Raw genomic sequence first — 27,907 nt, forward strand, 5'->3', positions numbered from 1 at the left:
CCTGCTTGTCAGTTTAAAACTTTGTTGGCGAGTTCCTGGAGATTTTTCCAAATCAACAGGACACAGAAGCTCCTGTGGATCGCTTGGTCTTTTTCCTGAAAGATAAATCAAATGGCATAAATAGCATCATGTGTAAGCTCATAAACACACAGACAAAAATAAATTTACTTTATCATATTGCTACAACATAGGCACAATGTTATATAGCTTGTGACCATTTTTTTACCACCGAGATCTTTGTGGATCTGAAATTCTTTCTATTCCAAGTATTTATCTTGTTCCTATATAGGATTCTGATATAATTTATTGTCATTTTTATTGGTAGCAGTTTGGACAATGTCCTTTTTGGATCTCAGGATAAGCAAATAAAATTTAGATCTAAACATCAGATACACATTCTGTGGTTTCAGCTTATGACCATGGAATTGAAAATTTTCAACTCAGTTTGACAAAATACACATTTTAGATAATCAGAGATCTTATTTGTCATGTGCTAACTATAGGTCTTCCCAAGAAATGGAGGTCCACTGTCTTATCCTAACATTGTTTTGGCTGCACTGCTGTCATAAATTATTGTTGCAATAACATTCTCAAGATTCGGGATGAAGAATTAAATTACAGGGGAAACCCACTGTTTTGCATGGGAGATGTAATTAAATCAGGAAGCTTAAACATAAAGAATAGGATAAACTATCCATCACAAATCTGCCATAGTCACTGCAGTGTTATAAACTGGCATAAACTAGTATCTAGTTAACCTCTAATGAGCTTTCACTTAAGTTTGATCAAGTGAAGTACATCACTCTGCTTCACTCTGAGGCAAAGTATTTCATTCTTCTTTCTCCCAAAGACAATACTGAGAAATTAAGATCTATATAAACATCTTTCTCTCTCTCTCTCTCTCGATCTATCTTTGTGTACCTATGCATCATCTTTCCTAAAAGCCCTTACCCAAAAATTTCTTACCTACTGAAACATACATATCTTACTGGGAATTGTGAAGGCAAACTCCTTGCATTTAACTTTTTCCTTTCCACCTCCTATTTTATATCTGTTCTCCTGTGAGTGACAAGACACTTTTATCCCTATTTTTATTCTCTTCCTCAGCTCTTCATTATAGATCTGACTTAAAGTATTATTTGCCATGGAAGACACATCCACTAGACTGAATATCTGACAACTATAATGCTTACCAGTTAGTACCTCTAAAAATTCATATTACATCACCACTCTAAGCAGTACCTAACATTTCTCTCTTCTATCTCTCACATGCATATACAACACACACACAATGCAACAACACAATGTGTACAGACCCTCCTTCTCTGCTGGTATATTCTAAAAATATAGAATGTGATTTTCTAAGAAGCAAAATACCTCAGATAACTTTAGGGTCTAAAATGAAAACAGTGTTTGACAGCATCATATTTTCTTAAGTGCTAAGTGTTACAATTTGTGTGTACTTGAAATACCCACTTAAGTCGAAGGGATTTAAGCTGAAAAATACTGCAGGCCAAGTTTCCAAAACTAAATGGAAATTTCAGTGAAGGTGAAAGTCTCTCTAAAGTATTGAATAGTGGTCTGTTTTCTTGAAGGCCCATAAAGACTGATAAAAACTCCATGCTCTCAGGGATCCCACACTTCCCAGGATGAATTTCAGCATATTCAACATCTGCCAGCTGAACCCCAACTGGGGAGAGCACAGCTTCTCAGAGGCACCCACCCCCACCCTAATTATCAACTTCTATCACTTTGTAAGCACACTCTTTAAATTCACTGACAGCCTCACTCTGATAAAAATGAGTTTTACCAAACATACCAACCCAAGCCTTCCAGTAGCTAAAAGGATCCTATAAGAATGCTGGAGAGGGACTTTTTACAAGGGCATGTAGCGACAGGAAAATGGGGAATAGCCTTAAACTGAAATCAGGTAGATTATTAGATATTAGCAAGAAATTCTTTACTGTGAGGACTGGTGAGGCACTGGTACAGGCTGCCCAAAGAAGTAGTAAGTGCTCCATCCCTGACAGTGTTGAAGGCCAAGTTGAATGGGGCTTTGAGCAACCTGGTCTAGTGGAAGCTGTCCCTGCCCGTGGTGGTTGTGGGGAACTAAATGATCTTGGAAGTCCCTTCCAACCCAAACCATTCTATGATTCTATAATATACTACGTATGAGTACTTTTGTTCCCAGCAAGAATCAGTAGATATTGTCACCACTGGATACTTCTTCAGATAAAGTCCTACTTTACTGGAGGAGATTGAGTTATGCTTTTAACTTCAGGTGAAACAAAGAGCAATCATGTTAAACCTTATATGATATCTATGTATCTTCTTCAAATTATTATTATTATTCATATATATACTCTTTGTTTTTTAATTTTGCTGCATTTTTTCACAGATAACGTATCCTCTGATGCTTTGTTTAAACTGCTCCTACCTTAATGCACTGAAATTAAAGCATGGCAACATTTTATTTTAGTGAAGTTACTAAAAACTGTTGTTAAGTCTTTAGATTGTATATGTAGTATACTGTTCATTTGCAAACCATTTTCTGCTTTATTTGAAACTGAACCATACATATTACCAGCTTACGCACAATTAAGTATCAAATACATATATAGGTGTAACATTATGCAGGTAACATTCAGCTTATTATTTTTGTTAAAAATTATTGTCCATAATTTTAGAATCTGTTATAGGTATTAACTAAATATAAATGTAAAAGATATCTAAATGCCACCAGGAAGTTTGTTATGAGGACAAAAAAAGAGAAAAAAGAACAAAGGAGGAGATAAGTATTTTTGAAGTATTATGATTTTATGACTGCCTGTTCTCCAGCTCATCAGAGTAAAATAACATAATAAAATCTTTTAGCAGCTCCTATTATTAAATACAGAAGGAAAAACGCACAGAGCCATTAATAGCACCTTAAACAGAGAGCTGCATTGGCTCAAAAAAAGTAACAACTATATATCTTTCCAGTAAATGAGACCAATGCACTTTCTATTCTGCAAACTGATCGTTGCAGAATATAATGTCATTTAAAGGATTGTGGTGCTACAGTGACACCACTGAAGCCATGAGGACTTTCTACTTTTGAACCCTTCTGCTATTGAAGGTTTTTGCAGCTGCTGCTACTGTTAAACTAAACTTTACTACTGGAATAGTATTGTTTGAATAAGGACTGTAGAATGAATTTTATTTTGGCATAAGTAAAAATGAATTGAATCTGTACTCTGTACAAGCACCTTTGTGCTTGTGTACTCTGTATCTTTGCACAAGCCAAGAAACAGAGCTAGATGATCTTAAGGTCCTTTCCAACCCTAACTATTCTATGATTCTATGAATTAGGTTTGTATGTCACTGGCCCTACATTTCATTTAAAAATTTAATTTTCCATTTAGAAGTTGCTGATTTTATTCTTTGCTATCACTGGCTCAGAGTCTGCAAACTTAGTAATTTTCCCTCCTGAGGTCTTATTATAGTGATGGGAAGGGGTTATTTCTGAGGAAAACCTTTTACCCTAAGAAGTCCTGCACTGAATTTATCTTGAAGACCTTATTATTCAGAATATTTGGCATAGAATTTCTCAAGCTTTGCTTGGTTGTTCAGAACTGTTGCACTTGGAAAGTCAAAACAAACTTTTGGATATATAGGATTCTGCATAAATGTGCATAAACAGTTGTAGCTGGTATACATCATATGTAAAAACAAGCAAACACAAAATGACAGGTGGACACTACATTGTGGAAACTTAGGTTAAAAAGAAATGCTTTTTGCGTACCCTGGATTATCCATAAAATAACAGGGGCTGCCTGTTTATTAGCCAAGCTTCCACTCTAAGTAACCAATTGTTGCATTAATTCAAATGCTCCCACTTGAATTCAAAAACTACAAAGCTTTAAGGTCAAAGAATTTTACTTACAGTGAGTTGGTAAGGTTTTTTCTTCTCCTCTGTCTTTCTCACTGTCTTTCTTTGCTCCTCTGTGACAGCTATAAAGCGCAGAGGATGCAGTTGCCAGCAAATACAGGCAGAGTATCCACGTCCCCTCAGCCTATCACAGCCAAGCACTTTGCATTGAACATGCAGCAGCAGCATCTCCCCCTCCTCCCACACTTCCTCCAAAATACACTGAGCAAAAAAAGCTACCTGAAAAGCAAACAGATCTGACTGTGAAACAGCCATTGCTCACGTTAGCTGTGAAGTGGTGTGTGTTTCCTTCCACTTAACTCCATTAATGGGTCTGACAGTGAGCATCTGACACTGAGCATCTGATCATATGCTCCTGGCCCGTGTTACACACTCTGGGACATTTCTGCTCTGGCTGCTGCTCTAAAAGCAAGTGCTTTGAGCCATTTCTGTGAAACATTATTTTCAGGAAAGAAACACAGATATGGTTGAAATACCACTCAAGTGTCTGCAGGCTCTGAGCAGGTATACGTGTGGGATACGCTGTATCTAACTTTTTCCAGTTTCTCTCTCTCATCCTACATATGCTTAAAAACAATAGTAAATGTTCAAGATTTGTTTCTCTATTCTTAAAGTTTTATGGGAAGTTCTCTTTCTTATATCTACCCTGATAACTGCCTGCCATTCTTATTTAGTTCATTTTAAAAATACTACCTGCATTTCATCGTCCTGAACAGCTTATAGGCAGGCAGCGTGGAAGATCTGGGACAGCCACTGCTCCCAGAGTGGTCCCTAGTGCACTGCAGTATTAAAGCCAACTTTTTTCGTTAAGGAGGGAAAAGACCTGGAAATAATTGCATTTTATATTAAAATAACTTTTTTTATTATTATTATTTCTCGGGAAGAGAAAGGAAATAGGTGTGAGAGATACAATAGGCAAGGTGGGAAAAGGGAATTAAATGCCCTTTGAAAAACATCCCGTGTCTCTCTATAATTCTAATAGTACTTCTGGCTCATACTACTTTTCATAATTCTCCTCATCACCTGTTGGTAATACACAGATCTTTGCTTTATCGAATCTTTCTGTAGTGGACAAAAGCAAGATCATTAAATTTTCTCTACCAGGTGCTGGCTAAGTCAGACCTGCTGTGGCTCTCCAAATTTGTTCCAGGCCAATCACAGTGCTGGCTCTTTCATAAAGAACTTCTCTTACTGCTGAAACGCAGTGAATACAGACCTCCCCTCTACTGCCAAACTGTTTGAAAATTCAAGATACTATTGTGTGAGACATTACAGATGATCCTAAAAAGATTAAAGGCCAGGGTTTGTTGGTAAGCAACCAATAGATCACATTATTCACATCTAACATGGGACAGGCTTCAGCATGGTTTTGCCCATGGAGGTATGTCACCCTGATGATGATATATAACCACGTTGTGCCCATGCAGTAATGGTACCAATTTATTACTATTGCTGAACTCTGGTTTGCAAACAAGGTGGGAGAGATGTTTGAACAGGAGGCTCCAGTATAGCACTGAAGAATGATGTGGGCAATGTGTTATCGGTCACTTTGTATTCCCATAGACATAGATCAAAGCAATGGGAGTTAAACAATTTATACCCACTTTCCAATAGTTTTCATCTCTTCCATCATTATACAATGCAGATTAGAAATTAAAAGGCAGATTTCATAGGCCTTCAGTCCAGCTATGATTATATGGCTTTACTCCCGACTTTACTTTTCCCTCACCTAATAGCGTGACACTCATCGCATGCTAGCCTTCCAGTGTGGCTTCACTTACTAAATTGTTTAAGACGTGTTTGTGCTGTAGATCACTGAGCCTAACATTATTTGAACAAACTTGTTCTGAGCTATAATTTGAAGTGCTTTAAATTATCTTAAATAAATAAATAAATTTACCTATCATCAATATCTTAGATATTGAAAAAATACTTTGAAACAGTTAATTAGGAATGGTACCAGCACAATGTTTAAGGCTATTTTCAACACTTGGTGTCAATAGAAGAGTCACTGTTGCCTAAGTCTAAGTAAAAACTACCTTGCAGTGTGTGTTTCTTGCTTAGTATTTGGTTTACTCCTTATTCATATTTAGAGGATGCTACTTGGAGACTGCAGGCCTTTTTTCCCCACTTCCCTTGCTGTTGCTCATTCAGGAAAAAAACAGTAGTAGAACATGTCTTTGTCTTTTTTTTCACTAATATATTCTTCCATGAATGTAATAATACCAGTAATGGCAAAGAAAATTGTCTACGAAAAGGAAAAGGGAAAAAAATCTAACACTCAGATGTGCTGCAATGAAAAGTCATTGTATGTTCCATGAACAAGGTCCAAATCTGCATGAGCCATAACATGAGACAAGACAGAAAAGACTATTTTAGAAGAAATGTGCAACTAACAATTTTCTAGATAAAACGGACTGTTCATTTCCTTTGGAAGAGAGTAAGAATTAAATAAAGCCTTCAGACACAAATAGACAGATTACTTGCATCATATGAGGATAAAAGCTAAGTCTCCTGCAGAACATAAGACTTTGCAACAGATTAGCCAGGAGATGAATCTCAGACAGAGCTGACAAACTGGGAAAGTATCTATCTTGTCTTCCATGAATATTTTATGTGTGACTTGTTTTCTCTCTTCAGTTCCGTATTGCTGTCTGTGTGAACATGTGAAGGTAAACCAAAGAAGGATAAAAAGGAACTGCTAACGGAGTGAACATGGACACAGACTCAAACACATGATTTCGGAGGAGTTAATGTACCACTTGCTGGTTCGAGGCAGTCTAAGCACTTCACTCTTACAGAAGCAAGCCTACAGAAAAGAGAGAGGTTGTGATGAACTGGAAAAGTGTCAATAGAAAAACTGACAGGCTGTGAAGAGTCACAGAGACAGTGAGAGCAGGCTGCAATCACAGTAGGCAGGCTCTTCCAATACAGAGATAGGAATAGCTTCTGCTGTGAGCTTGAGAAGATGTGCTTACCTAGCGGTGTAGGCACTGCCGTGGCATGCATCCAGCTATATAATGCTCACAGGAAGAATTTTCTGAAGCATTGACTATTTGAGCCTCACAGAAGCAGTGGCTGATAGATGAACTGCTATCAGGGCTTAAATGTGCTATTAAGAACTCATCAGAAAAGCAAATTGTAGCAGTTAGTTTACAAACAGAATAGGATGTCCACTGTGTGGGTGAAAAGACATACCTAGATGAGGCATGAGGAACAAGATGGCTTGAGATACAGAGGGAACATAATGCAGTGCTTGTTTTTATAGAAGTGATTTGTTTTGATCACATTTTACAAAGATATCCAAGATCACGTAACACTTGGTCCAGAAAACATTTTATCATTGGCTGTGATTAACGCACTGTCATCAGGACCATGCACTACCATGCACTGCTTGCAATAACTTGGAAGAGCATTTATCACCAATATAAGCCTTGAGTCATTCTGTATGGGATGAGAACAACATTGGAGTCTCCTCATAGAGCATGTTGGTGCTCAGTTTTCCAAGATTACAACAGGTACTATGGCAAGGGATCATACTGATGTTTCTTGCCCTTCCTCCCTGACAGCTTTGTTACAAAGGTCTCTGACTCCTCTTCAGTCCTGTGCTAACATAAGTACCTTTCTAGAAAAGACCAATGTCAATTATTGTAAAAGCTACTGAGTACATGGACTTTCTCCAAGAAAGAGAAACTGGTTTACACATATCACAGACCGAGGGCTCTGGAGAACTGAGTCAGAACTGAATCTTCCACATCTGCAGTTATCCCTGCTCATGGGCACACATTCACAGCTGAAGTGAGGAGTAAAGTAATATTTACTATCATCTGCTGTAAGTTATTGTCTCCATGTCAGAGGTGGCAGTGATATATGTACATGCCTCAACTGCTTGAGTGTAGTGTTTGATTTTTGTCTAGGAAGAGCATTTACACTAAGATGAGGCTTTTCTTTGTACCCATGTGACTGGTATGCCCTGCTCCTGACTCCTGGTAATATGGAGCCAAAGCCATTTCCTGAGACAAAAAGCCATAAAATGTAAGCATCTTGATCACATATCAACTTCTCTCTTCCCCTTTTCAATACCACGGTTGTCACCAAGATATGATGAGCCCTATTGTAGAACAGCCAGATCTCCTGTCAGCATTGTGACAAGACTGCCCACTGAGCGTTGCTGCCACGATGTGGTGACACCCATTATGGAACAGTGGAGTGTAGCAACACATGAGATATTGCCTATAAAATCAAGCAGATGCAAGTTGTGCTGCTGGACAACAAAACTTGTGATCTGCCAGTGGTCTGGGATGCATCCACAGTTTGTCATCTTCTTCCTCTGAAGATAGAGTGACTTCTTTTGGGTGAAGTCTAAATTCAGATTCTGATTATTGTATTGCATACTGATTATTACGAATTTGACCCAAACTGCAGAGTGTCCGGGTGACTAAAAGTCTGGTTAACTAAGGACTCTAGACAATAAAGAAAGCTACACCAATTACTAGAAATTTTGCTTAACAAAATATGGTAATTGATAAAATATTTCAATAACAATAAAGTACACTAAATGCTAGAAATTGTAGATAACAATAACCTATGCAGATAATTAATTATTTTATGTAATAATAAAGCTCTAATTGTACTACAGCCCTGTGGTCAGTCCTCATTTCAGCAAAGATCCATAAAGGAACTTGCCTGTATATTCAGCTTTGGGTGACAGAGCCACCAAGTGTTCACACACTTGATCCTGCCAACACCATAAGGGCAATCATCTCCAGCTAGGAGGCAAAACAGCCAGCCAGAAAAGATAACAGCTTCAGCTTCTGCAGGTAGCTTCACCACAGCACAGCCAGCCATATCCCCACCCAGAACTGCCTGCCATCTGTTCTCCTTATGATACCGTTCACTTCCACACCTCAGATAATCACAGCTTCCACATTATCATTAGGAGAGACAGGCTCTCATTTAGACAAGGTTTACATGTGACTGAAGGAGACAGGGAGTTAAATAAGGATAGTCTGATGAATTCATTACATTTGTGCTCAGAGACCTTAGTTCAAGTTCTTGCTTTGAAGTACAGATGCAAGTATTCACCATATGCTGTGCAATTCTGGGTAAGTCCTCAGGGGCAGCTTCCATAAAATATTTTGCTAGGAAGACTTGTTCTCTTACAGCTTGTTTTTCTGTGTTACCACATTTGGCTCCAACTCCATTTGGAACCCAAATGGCCTAAATCTAGGCCAGGTTTTAAGAGGCAGTACCTCCTCACCAACACTCTGGCAGTTTGTCTCTAGTCAGAGGCACAGATTTTGAACCTCTGTGTGCTGAAGTCAGATGCTGCAGTCTGACATTTTGCACAGCTCTCTGAAAGACAGTTTCAGAAACTTTGGGAAGTTTTGAAATTTCTATTTTTTTCTTCCTGCTAACTCTTTTTAAAAGTGTCTCTTTTATTTAAGAGTGATCTTGATTTCTGTAGTCATAAGAGCCATCCCTTCCACCTTTACCACCAGACTAACTTCTGTCAGCAGGAAGTGGTTAATGTCATTTTTCTCTCTTCTTCAGTGCTCAGAGAATACTGAATGGAGGGAAAGCATGATGAGGGAAGAAGCATCACAACCACACTTTATGATACATACATTGCAAAATAGAATAGAGCAAAAGACCTTACCTGCTTATAGCTTCTGCTGAATTCTAGGATAGATTTTCAGTTTCTGTCAACAAGACACCACTCTAAACCTGCAGCGAAGTATGAGATGGAGACAGAATGTGTGTGCAAACTGAATCACCTTTTACTGAGCATCTTGCCATATTTATACAAAATCACACAAGCTGTTTTTAGATCTTAACTAGTCAGCTATTGTTTTTTTTTACTAGCTAAGCTTTGACCAGTTCCAACATAATAATTAATATTATCTCTGCTTATCAGCTCATGTCCACCCGTACAGGATATGCTGCATACCAACGTTTGTTATTCACATCTGTGATGCTTTATGGCTGTTCTGGTTACGTCCCTCACACCTTCGAGTGCCTGAGGTTTTTGGCAGGTTGCCTGTATTTCCACAACGCTGTCCTGGGTTCAGCAGTAGCAGTCATTTATCTCCTTCTTAGTAGATGGTGCAGTGCTGTGTTTTTTGACTTTCAGCCTGGGAACAGCGCTGCTAACACTGATGTTTTTAGTTGTTGCTCAGTAATGTTTACTCTGACCAAGGACTTTCTGAGTCTCATGCTCTGCCAGGAAGGAGGGGAAGCCGGGAGGAACAGAGACAGGACACCTGACCCAAACTAGCCAAAGAAGTATTCCATACCACAGCACATCATGCCCACTATATAAACTGGCAGCAGTTATCTTCTGGAAGGGTTAGATCACTGCTCTGGTCTGACTGGGTATCGGTCGGGGGGTGGTGAGCAGTTGTATTCTCTCCCCTTGTTATTTCCCTTATCATTATTATTATTGATGGTAGCAGCAGTGGTTTTGTGTTATACCTTAGTTACTGGACTGTTCTTGTCTTACATTCTTTCAATTCTCCTCCCCATCCCTCTGTGAGTGGGGTGGAGGAAGCGGGGGGAGTAAGCAAGCGAGCTGCGTGGCTGATTGGGCTTAAACCATGACAATCACACAAGCTGTTTTTAGATCTTAACTAGTCAGCTATTGTTGGTATTGTACTAGTTAAGTTTTGATCAGTTCCAACACTATAATTAATATTATCTCTGTTTATCAGCTCGTGTCCACCCATACAGGATATGCTGCATACCAACGTTTGTTATTCACATCTGTGATGCTTTCTGGTTACGTCCCTCACACCTTCAGCTGCTGAGATTTTTCACAGGTCACCTGTATTCCCACAGTTCCCTTTTTTTTTAACAACATCATAAACATGATCTGCTTGTGTTTAATTTTGATGGCATGTATTACTTTAATAGCTATTCCCAAGAGTACTATAAAAAAAAGATATACCCAAGTTTGTAAATTTAACCCAGAAAACCAATTTTTCTGATTTACCCATGAAATATCATCTCTTAAGGTTTCTAGAACTGGTGCTGTTTGCGTTCTTTGTAGGTTTTTTAATTGCTCTTGCAACTGATGTTTGAGAACATTGATTCTGTTATGCAAATTAGTATCAGATGCCCCTTGAATATGGTTTTTAACTGTATCCCATCCGTGTATAGACTGATTCCAAGGTAACGAGATAACACACATATCCTTCTTGTGGAACTCCCAATCACATTGTAGAGAAACATTCTTGCTTATCTCCTAACCATAATATTGCAGATTCTAAAGCATCTAAGAGAATCATTATCTGTTCATCAATGGTGGTTTGAACACTAGGTTCATTAGTGACATTTTGCAAAGCCTGGCTAACAGTGTGAGCTGTTTGTACTGATTCTGTTAATGATGCAATAGCAGTAGATGCAGCAGCTAATATTACGATAGCTGATATTATAGCAAATAAAAGCCAACCTATAAAACACTTAATTCTATGCTTTCTGTCTTGAATATCTGTTTGTAACAACCAAAGTGATCTAAACCTCCTTCACTTTCCCGTTCTCGGGTGAGATTCACTGGTAGCTAGGCAGAAGCTCTTCGCTTAAAAGGTATGACAGTAGCATTTTCCATGACATCAGTAGGAGAAATACACGTCTTAAAAATCATTTTTTGTGCTTTTATTTCATAGGTTAAGTTTCCTGAATTAATAGTTAAGCCCATTGCAATTCCCAACACATATGGATGTGTAGTACGAATGTGTGATTGATTCCAGGAATGAATACGGTGTGTTATTTTAGTCCCATCGTGTACTCTAAACAAATCAACTCTTGTAACATTAATAAAAGGTAAGGCCAATCACCACATATTAGTTTTAATGTTTGAAAGACTGTGAGAGGCAGATAATTGTAATACGGGGCCAGATAGACCCCCATTATGCCAGATCAAATTATGAAGAGTGCCATTAGGTCCCCAATCAATGACCTCTCCTGCTGCCCAATTTATCATTCGGGGTTTCTCCCCCAAACAAGGTTTCCATTGAACTTGGCGTAATGACTTATATACTTTCAGGGAACAAACAGGCAAGGATGGCTCTCTTGTATAATTAACAACCACCCACTACTCCAGGCAGCATTGTTTCAGTAAAATCAGTATGATTTGAAGTCACTTGAATCCCTATAACGTGGCATACAAGTAACTCCCAGACACCATTTGAGACCCCAATTTGTTCTATATTTGTTAACGCAAATCAGAGGAGTATCCATATAAAATGTAGCATTTTTCAATGTTACATTGTCACTTAAATCACTAGGACTGGGTGGAATCCATTTTCCACCAAGTCATGTTGTTTCTGCATTTGAAATTGGTGTTTCCCTGTCCCACCATGTAACACGTCAGAATAATGGGGGATTTAATAAATATGCCCATTATACTTCTCCATTACCCATGGTCACACATAATAGAACAGATATTATTAAGATTTCTGTCATTGTCATTTCTTTATGTTGTTGAGTTCTGGGGCTTTATACATTTCGCTGTCAGCCAGTATGGTCCTTTTGATAGCTGTACACAGCCATATCCTCGACCCCACGTCAGCACTGGCACTGGTCCTTTCCACTTGTTATCATGTAGGACTTTATACAGAACCAGTGGTTTGGGCAAAGAATTGTCCATTAGATGTTGCAACCTCTGTACTGCAGAAAGAGAATCAAAACTAGACAACTTTAAAAAATTCAAAACATAACAAGTTTTTGTTATACATTCTTGTGAGGTTAGCCCTGTGTCATGGTTTAAGCCAAGCCAGCAACCCAGAACCACGCAGCCGCTCACTCACTCCCCGCCTTTCGTCCCCCCCACTCCCAGAGGGATGGGGAGGAGAATCGAAAGAATGTAACTCCCACGGATTGAGATGAAAACAGTCCAGTATCTAAGGTATAACACAAACCACTGCTGCTACCACCAATAATAATAATGATAAGGGAAATAACAAGGGAAGAGAATACAACTGCTCACCACCTGCCGACTGATACCCAGCCAGACCTGACCAGTGATCTAGCCCTTCCAGGTAACTGCCACCAGTTTATGTACTGGGCATGACTTGCTGTAGTATGGAACACCTCCTTGGCTAGTTTGGGTCAGGTGTCCTGTCTCTGCTTCCTCCCAGCTTCCCTCCTCCCTGGCAGAGCATGAGCCTCAAAAAGTCCTTGGTCAGTCCAAACATTACCAAGCAAAAACTAAAAACATCAGTGTTATCAGCGCTGTTCCCAGGCTGAAAGTCAAAACCACAGCACTGCACCAGCTACTAAGAAGGAGAAAAATGACTTCTACTGCTGAACCCAGGACAATATCCTCCCCTTATTCCATACCATTCACGTCATGCTCAGATCCCACAGTTTTCAATATACCATCACTCTTATATATATGCATGTATATACATCCACACAGAGAGAAAGAGAGAGAGATCATTCCTTAGTGCATGGACCAATCCCTATTAAACTGCTGAGTTCATCCGGCCCATGATGTCAGGCTCCATCTCTTGTAAAAGTCTTTCAAGGCAAGAGAGACAGTGTGATGTAGTTAATCTGCCAGGCCTCCCCATATTTGTACTTCAGCCATCGTCCTCCATACCAAAGAGGCTTTAACCGCTTGGCTTGCTTAATTGCAGCACATGTTTCACACTCATGAATAACCTGGGCAATAGTGTCCACTGTTAAGTCCACCCCTCAATCATGAGCCCATCTATATGTTGCACCTCTGCCCTGACGGCCCGAAGTGTCATGGGCCCACCAGGCCAAAAATAATTCACCTTTATGTTGCCAATCTAAGTCCATCTCAGCCACTTCAATCTTAGCAGCTTTATCCACTTGTTTGTTGTTCTGGTGTTCCTCAGTGGTCTGACTCTTGGGTACATGAGCATCTACATGCGTACCTTCACCAACAGTTTCTGCACTCAGGAAGTGATATCTTGCCACAGTGCAGCAGCCCAGATGGGTTTACCTCTGCGTTGCCAGTTGCTCTGTTTCCATTGCTGCAACCACCCCCACAGGACATTTGCCACCATCCGTGAGTCAATACAGAGATAAAGTACTGGCCACTTTTCTCGTTCAGCAATGTCCAAGGCCAGCTGGATGGCTTTCACCTTGGCAAACTGACTCCATTCACCCTATCCTTCAGTAGTTTCTGCAACTTGTCATAGGGGACTCCATACAGCTGCCATCCATCTCCGATGCTTCCAAAGCACTGGAGGGGTCCAGTGGACTGGATACTTGCCCATTCTGTCCCACACACCCTGCCACTCATGATTGTCCAGCCTCTGCGAAAATCTCTTGCTCCTCCTAATCCTAGACAAGGCCCAAACCTGACTCTGCTTAACTTTAGAGATGAGACAAAATGGTCATGGGTAAAACACAGTCTGTATGTGTGCCAACATGGTGATCCCCATCACAATCAGCAGGCAGGTCTCAAGGGTACCCAAAGGCCATTCAAAACCTTCAGAACTCTCAAATGATGCTTCTGTACTTGTCACTGGGACTGGTGTAGCTGCTGTGCTTGGAGTTGGAGTAGCTGTGTTATCTGTTGTAGTCAGAGTTTGAGTAGCTGCTGTACTTGTCACTAAGGTGTGTGGGAATGTCTCCCTCCCATCTGAGGAGGGGAAAAAAAGATGTAATTGCTGAACACTTCAATTATATACATCCCACAGTATAGAGGTGGTGACCACACTGGGAATGAAAGCCAGATCAGTTTCATGATCAATGAGTCTATTGTATTACAAGTCATTACCATAAAGTACAATGAAACAAGAACCTTAGCCCAAGGCCCCTAGCCAACAAACACTAACACAGCAAATACCGGCTGTAAGTAAGGTATGAAATGATGAAACTCCGAGATCAAGAGCAACAACTCTAAGAGCCAATAAATCAGCGCTGTGATGACTAATCCAAAAAAATGAATGCTTCTCACAAATACGATTAGACACACTCTGGTCAGATCTGTCATTATCTCAACCCTTCGTGCCCCACGCTGGGCGCCAAAAACAACTGTTGTGGTTTAAGCCCAGCCGGCAACTCAGAACCATGTAGCTGCTTGCTCACTCCCCCCCTTCCTCTCCCTGCTCCTGGAGTGATGGGGAGGAGAATCGAAAGAATGTAACTCCCACGGGTTTAGATAAGAACAGTCCAGTAACTAAGGTATAACAAAAAAACACTACTGCTACCACCAGTAATAATAATGGTAAGGGAAATAACAAGGGGAGAGAACACAACCGCTCACCACCCGCTGACTGATACCCAGCCTGACCTGACCAGTGATCTAGCCCTTCCAGGTAACTGCCCCCTGGTTATATAGTGGGCATGAATACTGTAGTATGAAATACCTCCTTGGCTAGTTTGGGTCAGGTGTTCTGTCTCTGTTCCTCCCGGCTTCCCTCCTCCCTGGCAGAGCATGAGAATCAGAAAGTCCTTGGTCAGAGTAAGCATTACTGAGCAACAGCTAAAAACATCAGTGTTATCAGCATTATTCCCAGCCTGAAAGTCAAAACCACAGCACTGCACCAGCTACTAAGTAGGAGATAAATGACTGCTACTGCTGAACCCAGGACACTCTGAACTCTCCCTTTTTTGTTTCATATATCTACTATCAATACCTGCTTTAGACAACGCTACCTGAGCAGGGCATTTGGACTAGATCATATCTCATGCCAACCACAGGCTGCTGGCCCTGCCCTTCTCTCCTTGATGGCTCTCTGCTAACAGGGGAGGCCATCCCTCACATCAAGGTCTGGCATGTCATGTGTCCCCACCACTCAACGCCTGCTGGTTTGCAGCCAGTGGTGGAGCTAAAGATTTTTCTTGGTGGCAAATACAGAGGCCAACCCATTCTTGCCCTTGACTGTAGTAGGAGGCATTTGGTCAACCCTGGTCCTTGGCACCTCACTGTCAATGCACAGTTTCACCTGTCTCATCCAGTAACAAGTTGCTACTACGGCAAAGCACACACAGTTTTACCTTAGCGGTATAACTACTACAGGGTGCAACAGCATGTTGAAGATGCTGATGGCAGCGGGGGACCAGGCAAAGAAATTTCCTAACAGTGGAGTTCTTCCACCCTCATAATTTGCTTTATAATTTGCCCATTACCTGCTTTATAACACTACCACTGTATTAGAATCTTTCTAGCCTTTGCCTTAGCATTTTCTAGCAGCTGTTGAAAATTTCATGCTCTAACGCCTCTTTTACAAGTGACAAATCATTTAATACAAAGTGTAGTTTCTTATTAGCAACTGGCTAGGAAATACAAGTGGTATTATACACAAAATCACAGTCTCTAATAATACATTACAAGCACACATATTCAAGTTGTTACTTTTCAGTTGCCCCAAGTGATATTTTGCAATCATTTGTCTTTCTCTTCCTCTATTTCATTTTGCTCAGGGTATTCACGGTCAGCTCCTGTAGCTGAGGCATCGGGTTCTTCCACTTGTCTGTCCAGCACATGACAAGGCTTGACAAACTTTGCAGGCAGTTGCCATGGACCTGTAGGTAGGAGGACACAAATACACCCCCTCCCCCAGGTTATCAGTTCTTGAGAAGAAGACAGGTTAAAGTGTTTCCTTAAAGCAGAGGCATTCTGATGCAAAAGGAATGTGAAGCAGCTGCAGAAGTAAACTGCAAAGTAATAGCAGTCAAGGAGTTTGCTGTGTCATTACCCGCAGTTAAAGGGCCAGGCAGGTTGGAAACACAGGAGCTGCGCTGGCTCCTTCCTCATCTCGTTTTTTTTGTTGGTTTTCTTTTTTTTTTTTTTTAGTTGCTCACTTTGCTCTGGTTACCAACATCGGCCTGCTCAGCAGCAGCCATAAATACCTGCTGGCAACCACACTTTTGCATTAACCCTGTCTTTCCCAAAATGTAAATCTGATATCCGTTAAATACTTTTACATGAACATGACAACAAAAAATACACAGAGCACCGTCTGCCCTCAACACACACACACACACGAGGGATCCCACAAGCACACTCCACAAAACTACAATATTTGAAACACAAAATCCAGACAACCATTACCCCCACTACACAGCCCCATGTACAGAACATGGCGCAAGGACCCTGTGAAGATGATCAGGAAACCAGCTCCAAGAAGCATCATCACAGTGTGAGGTTGCAGGCTCAACCTTAGCGGGCATCCCTGCGGAGTCAACATTGACCTGGGTGGTATGAGGTTCTGCCTCCCTCACATCGCATGAGGCTCGGGCTTTTATACTGACCAAAATGCACAGTCATTCTCACACAGGGGGCCAGCCTATGTCGGAAGAAGTGGCCAGCGATATCTAGAAAGGTCTCCAAGGGTCGATAGAAACACAGACATATTTGTATTTGCCAACCTCTGGTACATGAGTATCACAGAGAGACTATCAAACGAGTTGTATATGGGGCCCCAAGTCCATGGTCCGTCACCGTTTGCCTGATATCTTTGATAAGAACATACAAGAGACCCTCCCACTGCATGTCTTGATCCGACACATATACCATGGGGAAAGCACACAATACATCTGCATCCCCTGCCCGTCTTGCTTTACAGCTTCACATCTTTACATCTTTACAGCTGCCCATTTATCATGAGGATCTGGGGGATATAAATCAGGCTCTTTTTCAGGATCAATAGGCCCCGGTCAGCATCAGAATCATCAGGCAGCAGAACTGCAGGAGCAGCAACAGGAGTCTGATGAATGTGCACAGGCTCCTCATAAACGTGTTCTGGAGTTTCATTTGTATCAGACATGTCAGCATTCTCAAGTGCAATCAAAACATTTTCTCCAGCAGTTTTCAGGTGATCTGAGAGTACTGTAACTGAGTCAGTTTGTGAAAGATTATCATCCGCTACCATGCTGCAAAAATGATGTGCCAGGTAATTAAATGATCAGGATTAATATCATGGTCATTGGATTGTACAGTTCGTAAATGTTGTCCAACATGCTTCCAATCCTGTATTTCATAAGAGCCTGTAGAAGGGTACCAAGGACAATTGCGTCCTATCCATAACAGCAAAAGAGTCACTTTCTGGGAGGACACATGATACACTTGCTCCTTTGTAATCCGCATCAACATTTGGTGATGTAATTGCTGCGACTTAGTTGTAGTCTGTCCCATTGTGCTACCCCGGCCGCTTCCTTATACCCTCGCAAAATACCTGCAGGGAAGGATGATGCGTCGTTCTCTCTCCTGTTCGGCTCACTGGGGGTACTTCGCCTCGTGAGTGAAGAGTCCCTGTTCGGGCGCCGTTTGCAGCGAAGTATGAGACAGAGACAGAATGTGTGTGCAGACTGAATCACCTTTTACTGAGCATCTTGCCACATTTATACAAAATCACACAAGCAATTTTTAGACAAGCTATCTTTAGATCTTAACTATTCAGCTATTATCGTTGGTTTTGTGCTAGCTAAGCTTTGATCAGTTCCAACACTATAATTAACATTATCTTTGCTTATCAGCTCGTGTCCACCCATACAGGATATGCTGCATACCAACGTTTGTTACTCACATCTGTCATGTCTTATGGCTGTTCTGGTTACATCCCTCACATCTTCGACTGCCTGAGATTTTTGGCAGGTCACCTGTATTTCCACACAAACCTATTTCTACTGCCCACTGAAGCAAAAATTAGGAAAACTACTCTGCATCTACATTCGCTGACTTGTGAATGGTTTACAAGCAGTTAATATATTAAGTTGGTTGTTAAGTTTGTTTCTTAATATGTTTTCTGCTTGTAAAATTACACTAACATTTCATCAAAATTAGGATTTATTTACTGTATCTTACACAATAACAAACTCATACAACTTAGGTCAGTAGTCTACGTGTTATGCAGCTGCAGTATTCAAGAAAAATAAATGGAGTAATTAATCTACTATATAAAAATTAAGACTTAACTCAAGATTCTTCAACTGCAAGCACCATGCATGTTAAGCATATTCCAAACATGCAACATTGCTAAGATAAAGAAAATAACTCATGTGATGTTAAACAAGGGATAAATTACATGACCTCTTCACAAAGTAAGACACTTCTTATTCACTGAAAAAAAAAAATCCATATAATCATAGAATGGTTTAGGTTGGAAAGGACCTTAAGATCATCTAGTTCCAACCCCCCTGCCATGGGCAGGGATGTCTCACACTAGACCATGTCAGCCAAGCCTCTGTCCAACCTGCCCTTGAACACCACCAGGGATGAAGCATTCACAACTTCCTTGGGCAACCCATTCCAGTGACTCACCACCCTCACGGTAAAGAATTTGTTCTTTATATTTAACCCAGATCCCCCTTGCTTAAGTTTAAACCCATTCCCCCTTGTGCTATTACTACAGTTCCTGACAAAGAGTCCCTCTCCAGCATTCTTGTAGGCCCTCCTCAGATACTGGAAGGCTGCTATGAGGTCTTCACACAGTCTTCTCTTCTCCAGGCCGAACAGCCCCAACTTTCTCAGCCTTTCTTAATACAGGAGGTGCTTCAGGCCCCTTATCAACCTCATGACCCTTCTCTGGTTATGAGAAATAATGTTACATATTAAATGGATACTACAAAAATAAGTTGGTTTCTATCATTTCTGCGATAGCAAGCTGTCACAAAAAGCCCAGCAATATTTCTGGATCCTCAAAACAATACACTTCTCTTCAGCTCTGCAGCTTACAGCTTTGCTGGCTGCTACTGCTGCTACCAAGAAAGACAAGCTGTAAAACTGTGATGGCAAGGTGACCAGAAGCATCCTCAACTAGCATGCAGAAAATGGGGGAATAAGAGATCCAGACCATGTGTTAAGATTCAAAACATTTGCTATGCCTCTGCCTGTTGCATTTGGAATAGAGATAGGTGGAGCTGTGGGTTTTCTTACAGTGAAGCTGTACTCACATCCTTATTATGCATCTAAATTTAATTATTTTTTTGCCCCAGGAAAAATAAACTGAATATTGGGATTGGGATGGAACTGGGAGTGTAGAGACCCTGTGCAGCGAGGCAGAGAATAACATACAAATTACAGCAGAGGACACAACTTCCTGTACTCACAGCTCAGCTACACTCTATCATCTAGCATTACCCATTTCATATTTCTCTCTGCCCTGTTGAATACCTATTGAACAAGCCATTTATATTCATACTGTTTCCTATTTGGTTGAAAAGGTAACCTTCCTGCTGCTTTTCACACAAACAAATGGTGGTTCTAGGCTGACATTTGTTGTGTTTTCCTTCAGTTTCCTTTACGTATAGTTTTCTTGAGCAAAAGGATGTTTTATGTTGCCCTGGATGCAACACATTTTGGTGCATCAATTTAGCAATTTCACAGCATCTTCACTACTTATCAGAGGTTTCTGTTGTTAAAATAACTACTCGTAGTCTGCAGAAAAAAATGTATTTTTTTCAAAAGACCAATCCTCTTCTGAAAACAAGTCCCCTGTTCACTTATAACATGGAGTAGCGATGAGCAGCAGGAACTGCAAAAAAGATGCCAAATCAATACCTGTTGGCAAAGTCAGTTATACTAGATGTGGTACTCTGTAATATAAGGATGATGTAGTAACATTTAAAGCCTCAGAATACAATCACCCTTCTTCAGACAAATTTTTGCATTTTAGGTATAAAATAGACATTAAAAATAAATGCCTTAAAGCAAAATGCAGTGAATAGCCTCCATCACAAATTCTTTTTAAGAATGAAGCTATGGAGTCTATGCAAGGGACAAGCAAGAGAAATCAAAGGTGTGTAATTTGCCTTTCCTAGTAAAACAGCACAAACAAGACAAAAGGTCTACCACAGAACCTTCATAACGGTATCAAATACAGTGAAACATCAGAGTTAGGGAAGATTTTCTGAATAAAAAGGTAACTAAACCATGGCTTTCAGCAGCCATTTTCAACAGCAGGATAAGTAAGAAAGGTGAGAAAGAAGGTGCTAACAGACAGTATTTACTGATCTATAATGAAGTGTTTTATTTTTTAAGAGTAACAACAGTGTCTTTCCTAACTCTGCCTGGCAGCTAGGAAATGTTGCCTAAATTCATGTGCCTTTAAAGAACTACTCATGAAGAGGTATTACATCAAAAAATGTTGTATCAAAAGCAGATAGTGTATTTTTGAGAAATATATATTAAAAAGGATAAGAAATCTGCCCTTGAAAAGTGTTGCCCAAAGTAACCTCCAAAGCAAAAAGTTGTAGCAACAAAGACAGATTTTTTCTTTTTTCCTTTTTTTTTTTTTTTAATTTTGGAAGGAAATGTGTGAGGAAGACACAGCAGCACCAAATGAATAGTTCACCACTCAATCTTAAAAGTCATTTAAGGATTACTACACAGTTAACTACTGGGGTGAACAGAACAACTTCAATAGGGTAACAAATTACTGTAATGATATAAAAAGGTTTTATTTAAAGGAAGATTAAATGATCAAAAAAATATAATTGTACTTAAGAATCTTGGCTAGTGCTAGAAAGGAAATCACCCAAAGCCAGGAATATCTCCATTAGGATGCAGAACAGAAATATGCATCAGTAACCTTGAAAAGGAGGAGGTAGAGATAAGAACAACCCAAGCCATGGATACATACAAAAGTTGTATGTCAAGGGCAGAACTTGCTAAGCTGCTGATGCAGCTACAGAGAATCCTTACACTTGCATATAATCATAATAATGTATTCTATTCTTTTATGAGTCTCATCTTTCATTATCACAAAACATATTTGTAAAGCTCTGGGCTTTATTTTTTGAATTTAAAAGTTTTCATCATAATAAACGTTATTCTCAGTAGCCTAACAGAATGAGGTACTTATCCTGACTGGTGTGGCAGGCGTCACAACTGTGGTCCTGAAAAAGGTACTCAGGAATCAGCATCTGTTTACCTGATTTCCAGGTATCTAAAGTTAATGGCACATAATGGACCCATTTAAAAGCTTCTAAGGCATGCACATGATGGGATGAGCTGTCCTCCCAGTCAGCAGTGCCAAGAAAAGAATTCTGGCATGTGCAAGGCAACCAAAACAGGAGAGCAAGTGTGAGAGACCTGTCATGTTAGCAACCAGAAAATAAAGGACTTCTGAGAGCCCAGAAAGATCTTGTAACAGGAGCTTTACATATACAAGCATGTGTTTACATACCCACCTGAGTAAAGGTTGTACAGTAGCATGTCATTACCCTCCACAAACATGACAAGGAAGGTATTACTAAATAATTAAATAAATTCTAGTACATGATAAAATGAAGGATTCTAGGGACAGATGCCAACATTAAATATAAATTTCCTTGGAGGAAAATAATACCCAAGAAACAGGGGATTATGCCAGATAAAAAAAAAAAAACAACAAACATCAAAATGCTAAAAAACAGAAAGGAAGGAAAAACATGGGAGTACATGTAATGTGTGCATCCAGTTGCTGCTTTTAGTGCTGGCTCAGGCCACATGGCTAGTGGTAAAACCACTCAGGAATGTGGCAGGGCCCTGCTTGTACTTGCACTCTAGCTGGGGTGTGAAATGCTTTCTGTTTGATTATGCACAGTCTTTAAAGCTATGCTTATGCTGGTATTGTTTGCAAAACTTGATACATGTTTTTATTACTTAATTAGTTAGTTTGAATTCATCAGTTGAATTGGTTAATTACAGTGAATGGATCAATCAGTGAATACCCGTATCTATTTCTGGGCAATGATAATTCTGTATCTGCATTTCCTATGAAGGTTGGCTGCTTACCATTGGTCTTTAATACTAAATAGCATTAAATATAGTCATACAGAAATTTTCAAGCTATTTCTCTACAATCAAGTGTTTTCCCTGCATTTCCACTGTAACGTAAAATTTTATTTACACAATGTTTTGGAAACTTACTGATATGAGGAGGGTTTCCCCACAGATTTAGATCATCTAAAAGGTGCTTTTAATTATTAACCTTTTCATATTTACTATAAAGACATTGTTTAAACCTTCAACTTTCACCAAGGTGTCTCATCTCAATTACAGTTCCTGCTGATGAGGTCTGGCAGACTCCTCTACCTCAGCTGCCTAAAACACATGAAAGCCGCATTACTAGGGGGGTATGTATGTATGTGTTTGTATTTCTTAGTAAGCATATGAAAGCCTGCAGTGAAAGGACATCACCTCACACTCATTTTTTTCTTTTTTCTTTTCTACTAAAGATGCAGCCACAGGACCTGGGGAGGAAAGCTGCCAATGTCACATGTTGAAGAGGCAGTACAGGGTCTCAGGAAGCTCAGTAACATTAATTCTGAAGTAACATAGCATACACAGGGAGGGTGGAATTAAGCCTCCAAAAATCTTAAGAGGATGGACTTAATCTTAATGGACTCTGCCTAAGTGGTGGCACTGCCTTGGTGGCACTGCTGAATGAAAACCTCTGTCTAATAAGTACCAAGAACAGCAAGAAGTTTGGATCTAATAGGAATAAGTTGGTGAATTATATGAAAAAAATATTCTAGTGACTTTTTATTAATTGCTGGAATGGTTCTGGAATAATCAATATTCTCTCAGATTTTCACTTTCAAAAAGAATTCACTGCCTTCATGGAGTTTAAGAGAAGATTTCTCTTCAAAGACACTTACCCCCTCCTCTAGGGAAGATTCAAATGAGTGGGCTGGGTTAGCTTTGAAAACAGAACAACATGAGGGAAGGATAAGGGAAAGAAAGAGTAAAGGGAGAAGATAAAGAACTTCACTCTGTTTTTCAAATTTCAAAAGCCCAAGAGGGACTACTCAGTGAAATTAAAAGATAGCAGATTAAAAACAGACAGAAGGAAACACTTTTTCACATGATGTGCAGTTAAAACTGCAGAAAATATAATTACCACAGGAAGCACTCCAGTCAAGAACTCAGCAAGATTCTGATGGGTTTGCAGATGTATAAGGATGTCAAACGTATCAAGAGCAATTTAAAACTGCTGGAAGGCACATGTATTTCTTCAGGGAAAACTGTCCAAGCATTTTAAAACTGCACAAAGAAATGTGCTAATCAGAGTGAGATACAAAGAAAAAGGTCTCTGCAAGATAATGCACCCACAGGATGCCATTAAAGAAATGTCACCTCCTCCTAAGTCCTTTGCACTCATTCTCTCTCCCTCCCTTTAAAGGAACAGCACAGAAAGGGACAACATAAGCCCCACTGAAAGACCAGTTCTATTATGGTACTGTCTGAGATGAAAAGGTGTACTTCAGCCATCTCCCTGGCATTTCAGCCATCTTCAGCCTGGCCAGTCTATCTGGAAACGTATATTCACCTTCAAATTCATACACATGGACCTACGGGTAGCTGTATTGTTTCTAATTTTCTGAGCTCAGATTGTTTCTTCAAGCAGAAACCACCACATGTAGTATTTCTCATCTTGCTTTTTTACACAACTAAGTAGTCATGACGTTTTCTTCCTGCTATTTCAAGTTAACTGCACCTGCACTGTCATGTGTCAGAGAAAAGAAAATCTAAAAACTGTGAGGTCTTTCTCATTTGAATGAAACAGTTTCTCAACAGCACAACTGAGTGCAAATGATGGTAAAACATAGGGAAGCATTTAACCTCTCTATGTTAATGTTACTGTTAAGGAACTGACACTGAATTTATAACCTTCCTAACTGATACACTCCAGTGCATTTTTTTTCTAGGACCTCTTTTCCACCAATTTTAGCCTGTTACTTTACATCCTGTCCACCAGTCAGGAAGAGATTATTCTCTTTGTAGCATCTTTCTATGTAGCATCTTTCTATGCATTTTAACATGTTAGCATATCCCTTGAACTCCAAATTACATTACACTATTGCTAACACCAGTGCTTGACGTTACCCTAGCAATGAGACAGTAGCTGATACTTGGTATATAAGAAAAGGAATTTTCTGAAGCATAAAAAAATGTCACAAACCCAAGTTTGGCAAGACTGGCTTGAAACTCTGAAATGCTAATTATAACCCTCACTTAGGGTTATATGTATTCCAGTTCCTACTGGAATGCAGAGTTACTGCTACTACGGCTTCAATTGTCTCCAGTGTTAAGATGAGAAAAGTCCCGTGTCCTCTCTCTTTATACCCCTTCCAGCAATGGAAATCTTTTCACCTTACCTTTGTTCAACCTACTACAAAGCTTTCCTAATCTCTCTGCTTCATATTCAGCCTTGTAAAGATAGTCTGCATGTAACAGACTGGGAAATAAAACCTCTACAGAGACTGTTTCATAGGCTGCACAGTAATGGAGTCACATCTTTGCCTTCAGGTCACCCCATGTTCCTAAACATCCAGACTTGCAGCACAACATTCCACTTGTAGAGAATCAACAGAAAAAGATGCCATGTGCTGCCATTAATTCTCACAACAGTTGTCATCTTAGAGACACAATCTCTCTAATTGTCTGCCTTTGAAACTTCAAGGAATAAAATCAGGAATAAAGTAACACACCTGACAATACAAGAATAACAACATTCAACTGTATCTGACTCCCTATAAACCACCCAATTCCTCTGAAAACATATAGCCAGGAAAGGTAAAACTAAAATCTATTACACCTTCACTAAGCTCATCAAACTGCCTGAATTTTAAAAACAAACGCTCCTTTCAAAAGCAAGAGGGAATAAATGGTATAGTATTATTTAGCAGTGAACTGTAAGAGCAACCCTTTAAGTATACAAGGTTCTTCCCAGCTATCTGACAAAGAAACTAATACTGAAATCTTAATTTAGCTTTCAAGTATTAACTATTCACCATAAGATCTCTTCTTTCTTTGTGAATAAATGGAGATACAATCTGCACAGGATCAAGAAAGAAGGTGAAAAACATACAACAAAACAGTTGTTGCGTTCAAAATGTTTTCTACAGGAGAGGTATCTTTGCAAAGAAATAGAACATGAAACCAGTATGAGGACTGGTTAGATGGGAAGACACTCACTGGAGGAACACTAGAGGTCTGTCTACATGTGGAGGCAACAGCCTTAGCTGAGCTCGGTAACAGGATAGTGATTAGGATACTCTGGAAGCAAGCTGAGTTTGTTGTATAGGTCAGACTAAATTTTTTTCAGTTACAAATGATGGTATTACAAAATACTGGTGGCCATACATTTCTGCTGATTATGAAATACCTTATCTGCGACTGAAAAAAAAAGTATAATTTCTGGCGCCTCAGATGAACGAAGAGACCACTTTTTGATGTTTAATGGAAGGAACAGCGAAAGAAACATATACTAAAGGGAGAACATGGGAAGGACTGAAGCAACAGGGAAATTTCCCAGAGATGTTTATCAATTGCCCATCCAAAGAAACTCCAACAACTTTAAATGACCTTTAGTGATTTTCTTTCCATTACAATGTAACAACATCTCAAAGGCCACTCACTGCCCATCCTCTCACCTACTTACCTTGGCTCTGCACAGTTCCTATGAGAAGTTCAACAGTAACAGCTGACTGGCAAAGGTGGGAGGCAAAACAAATCTTAAGTTTCCTGCACTTCCAGAAGATTAATGTGCCAGCTTGCAGACACCTTTGAAAACTGTCTTGTTCCACCTCCTTGATTCCAAACATGAAGTTTCAGCAACCTCTTTGCTAACAGAGCTTTTATACTACCTTCTAAACAGATAAACAGAAGAAACTTCCACCTACCCCAGTCCTGTTATTTCATTCTACTAACTTCACAGTATGGGACAGACAGGACAGATGACTGTCTCTGACAGTAAAAAAACAGCTCTACCCCATTATGTGTGCAGAAAGGACATAGCTGTATAACTAAAAACCCCTTGGTCTCAGTAAATTTGCTGTTCTTGCAACAGACATTCCAGTTTCCTCACTTTACTTTTAGTCTCTGTTACTGGTGGCTATGCACAACTTGAACATCAGGCTTCCAGGATGCTCTTCCCTCAAGTATTGCTCTCCTTAAGAAATCTTTCAGTGTGCATCATAATTATACTGGAAACTCTGCTTTCACCACATTTTCATTAGGGTATCTATTTTTTCCCTTTTATTTACCATTGACATAAATAGTAAATTCATGTAATTTAAATGGTAAATGGTAAAAATTGTCAGTTTATTCCCCCTTCCTTTTCCAACTATAATTCTATGAACAGCAGTTCCAATTTCGTTGTCTTCTTGCTTTCTGAACCCCACCAGTATTTAAATATTTTTTGCTGTTCCACATTTAGCCATGCATAAAATAGTAATGTCAATGTATGGGGATTGCTCTAGTCCCTGTGCCATATATAAGACCTCTACAAAAGGACAAGCCCAATGTGACACATTTACAGTGAAACCAAGCTACAGATAGAGAACTGATTTTTCAGGCAGATAGTAACTTTTTTCTCTGACTAAATCTGAAAACGTTAATAAAATTTCCTTGTCAGCTAGGATTCAGCTCCAAGACTGCCTAGTACACCCTCGTTCAGAGGTACTGCCACCCCTCCAGACTGCTCCACTTTACCAGCAGTGCCCTCGTGTCGATTTTTAGAAGCGTTAAGAAGAGATTCTCTTAAAAACGCTGTGAACTGCAAAGTTTTGATTTTAAAATACTTCATGAACTCTTGACTGTTTCAACAAAATTGGCTTAAGCACACGCCAATTAAAACAGAATTACGCTTAGCATATCATGCTGCATTTCTAAATGCTCACTAGCTTTCCTAAATGCTGACTAGCTTAATGCTTAACAAATTATGCAGATTTGTCAAGTCAGATTAAATGGCGAAAGTACAGAGGTAGCTTCGTTTTCAAACATGAGTGAGTTTACCCTTACCTGTTTTGGGATTTCACTTCTTTTCCAGATACTCCGGAAACAGGAATTTTCTGTATTTTCCTTATATTCTCCTGTCCTGTGAGGAAGCAGTCACCAGAAGCAGCTAAGGAATTTTAATCTCAAGAAATTTCTGGGGCTTTTCCAGTAACTATCTATGCTTGCTTTGACTTTTTCATTAATTATTAACCACATGTAGCACCATGTTCATTAGCCTCATCAGGCATTTTTTCTCAACAACGAGAAAAAAGAAAACTTGTGAATTCACT

General features: G+C 39.8%; 1 long non-coding RNA gene across 1 annotated transcript; it reads right to left on the bottom strand.

Annotated features, from left to right (window-relative positions):
* LOC130609665 (uncharacterized) lies at positions 1-27,851 on the bottom strand. The gene is made up of 3 exons (XR_008974839.1): positions 27,642-27,851; positions 9,591-9,658; positions 1-95 (listed from the first exon to the last, which is right to left on the bottom strand). It is a non-coding gene; the product is annotated as an uncharacterized LOC130609665 (long non-coding RNA).
* Positions 27,852-27,907: the final 56 nt, after the last annotated feature.

This window comes from Pezoporus wallicus, unplaced genomic scaffold (genome assembly GCF_028554395.1).
Source record: "Pezoporus wallicus isolate ANWC-B61680 ecotype Strahan unplaced genomic scaffold, APGP_CSIRO_Pwel_v1 contig_6658, whole genome shotgun sequence".
Taxonomy (NCBI): domain Eukaryota; kingdom Metazoa; phylum Chordata; class Aves; order Psittaciformes; family Psittacidae; genus Pezoporus; species Pezoporus wallicus.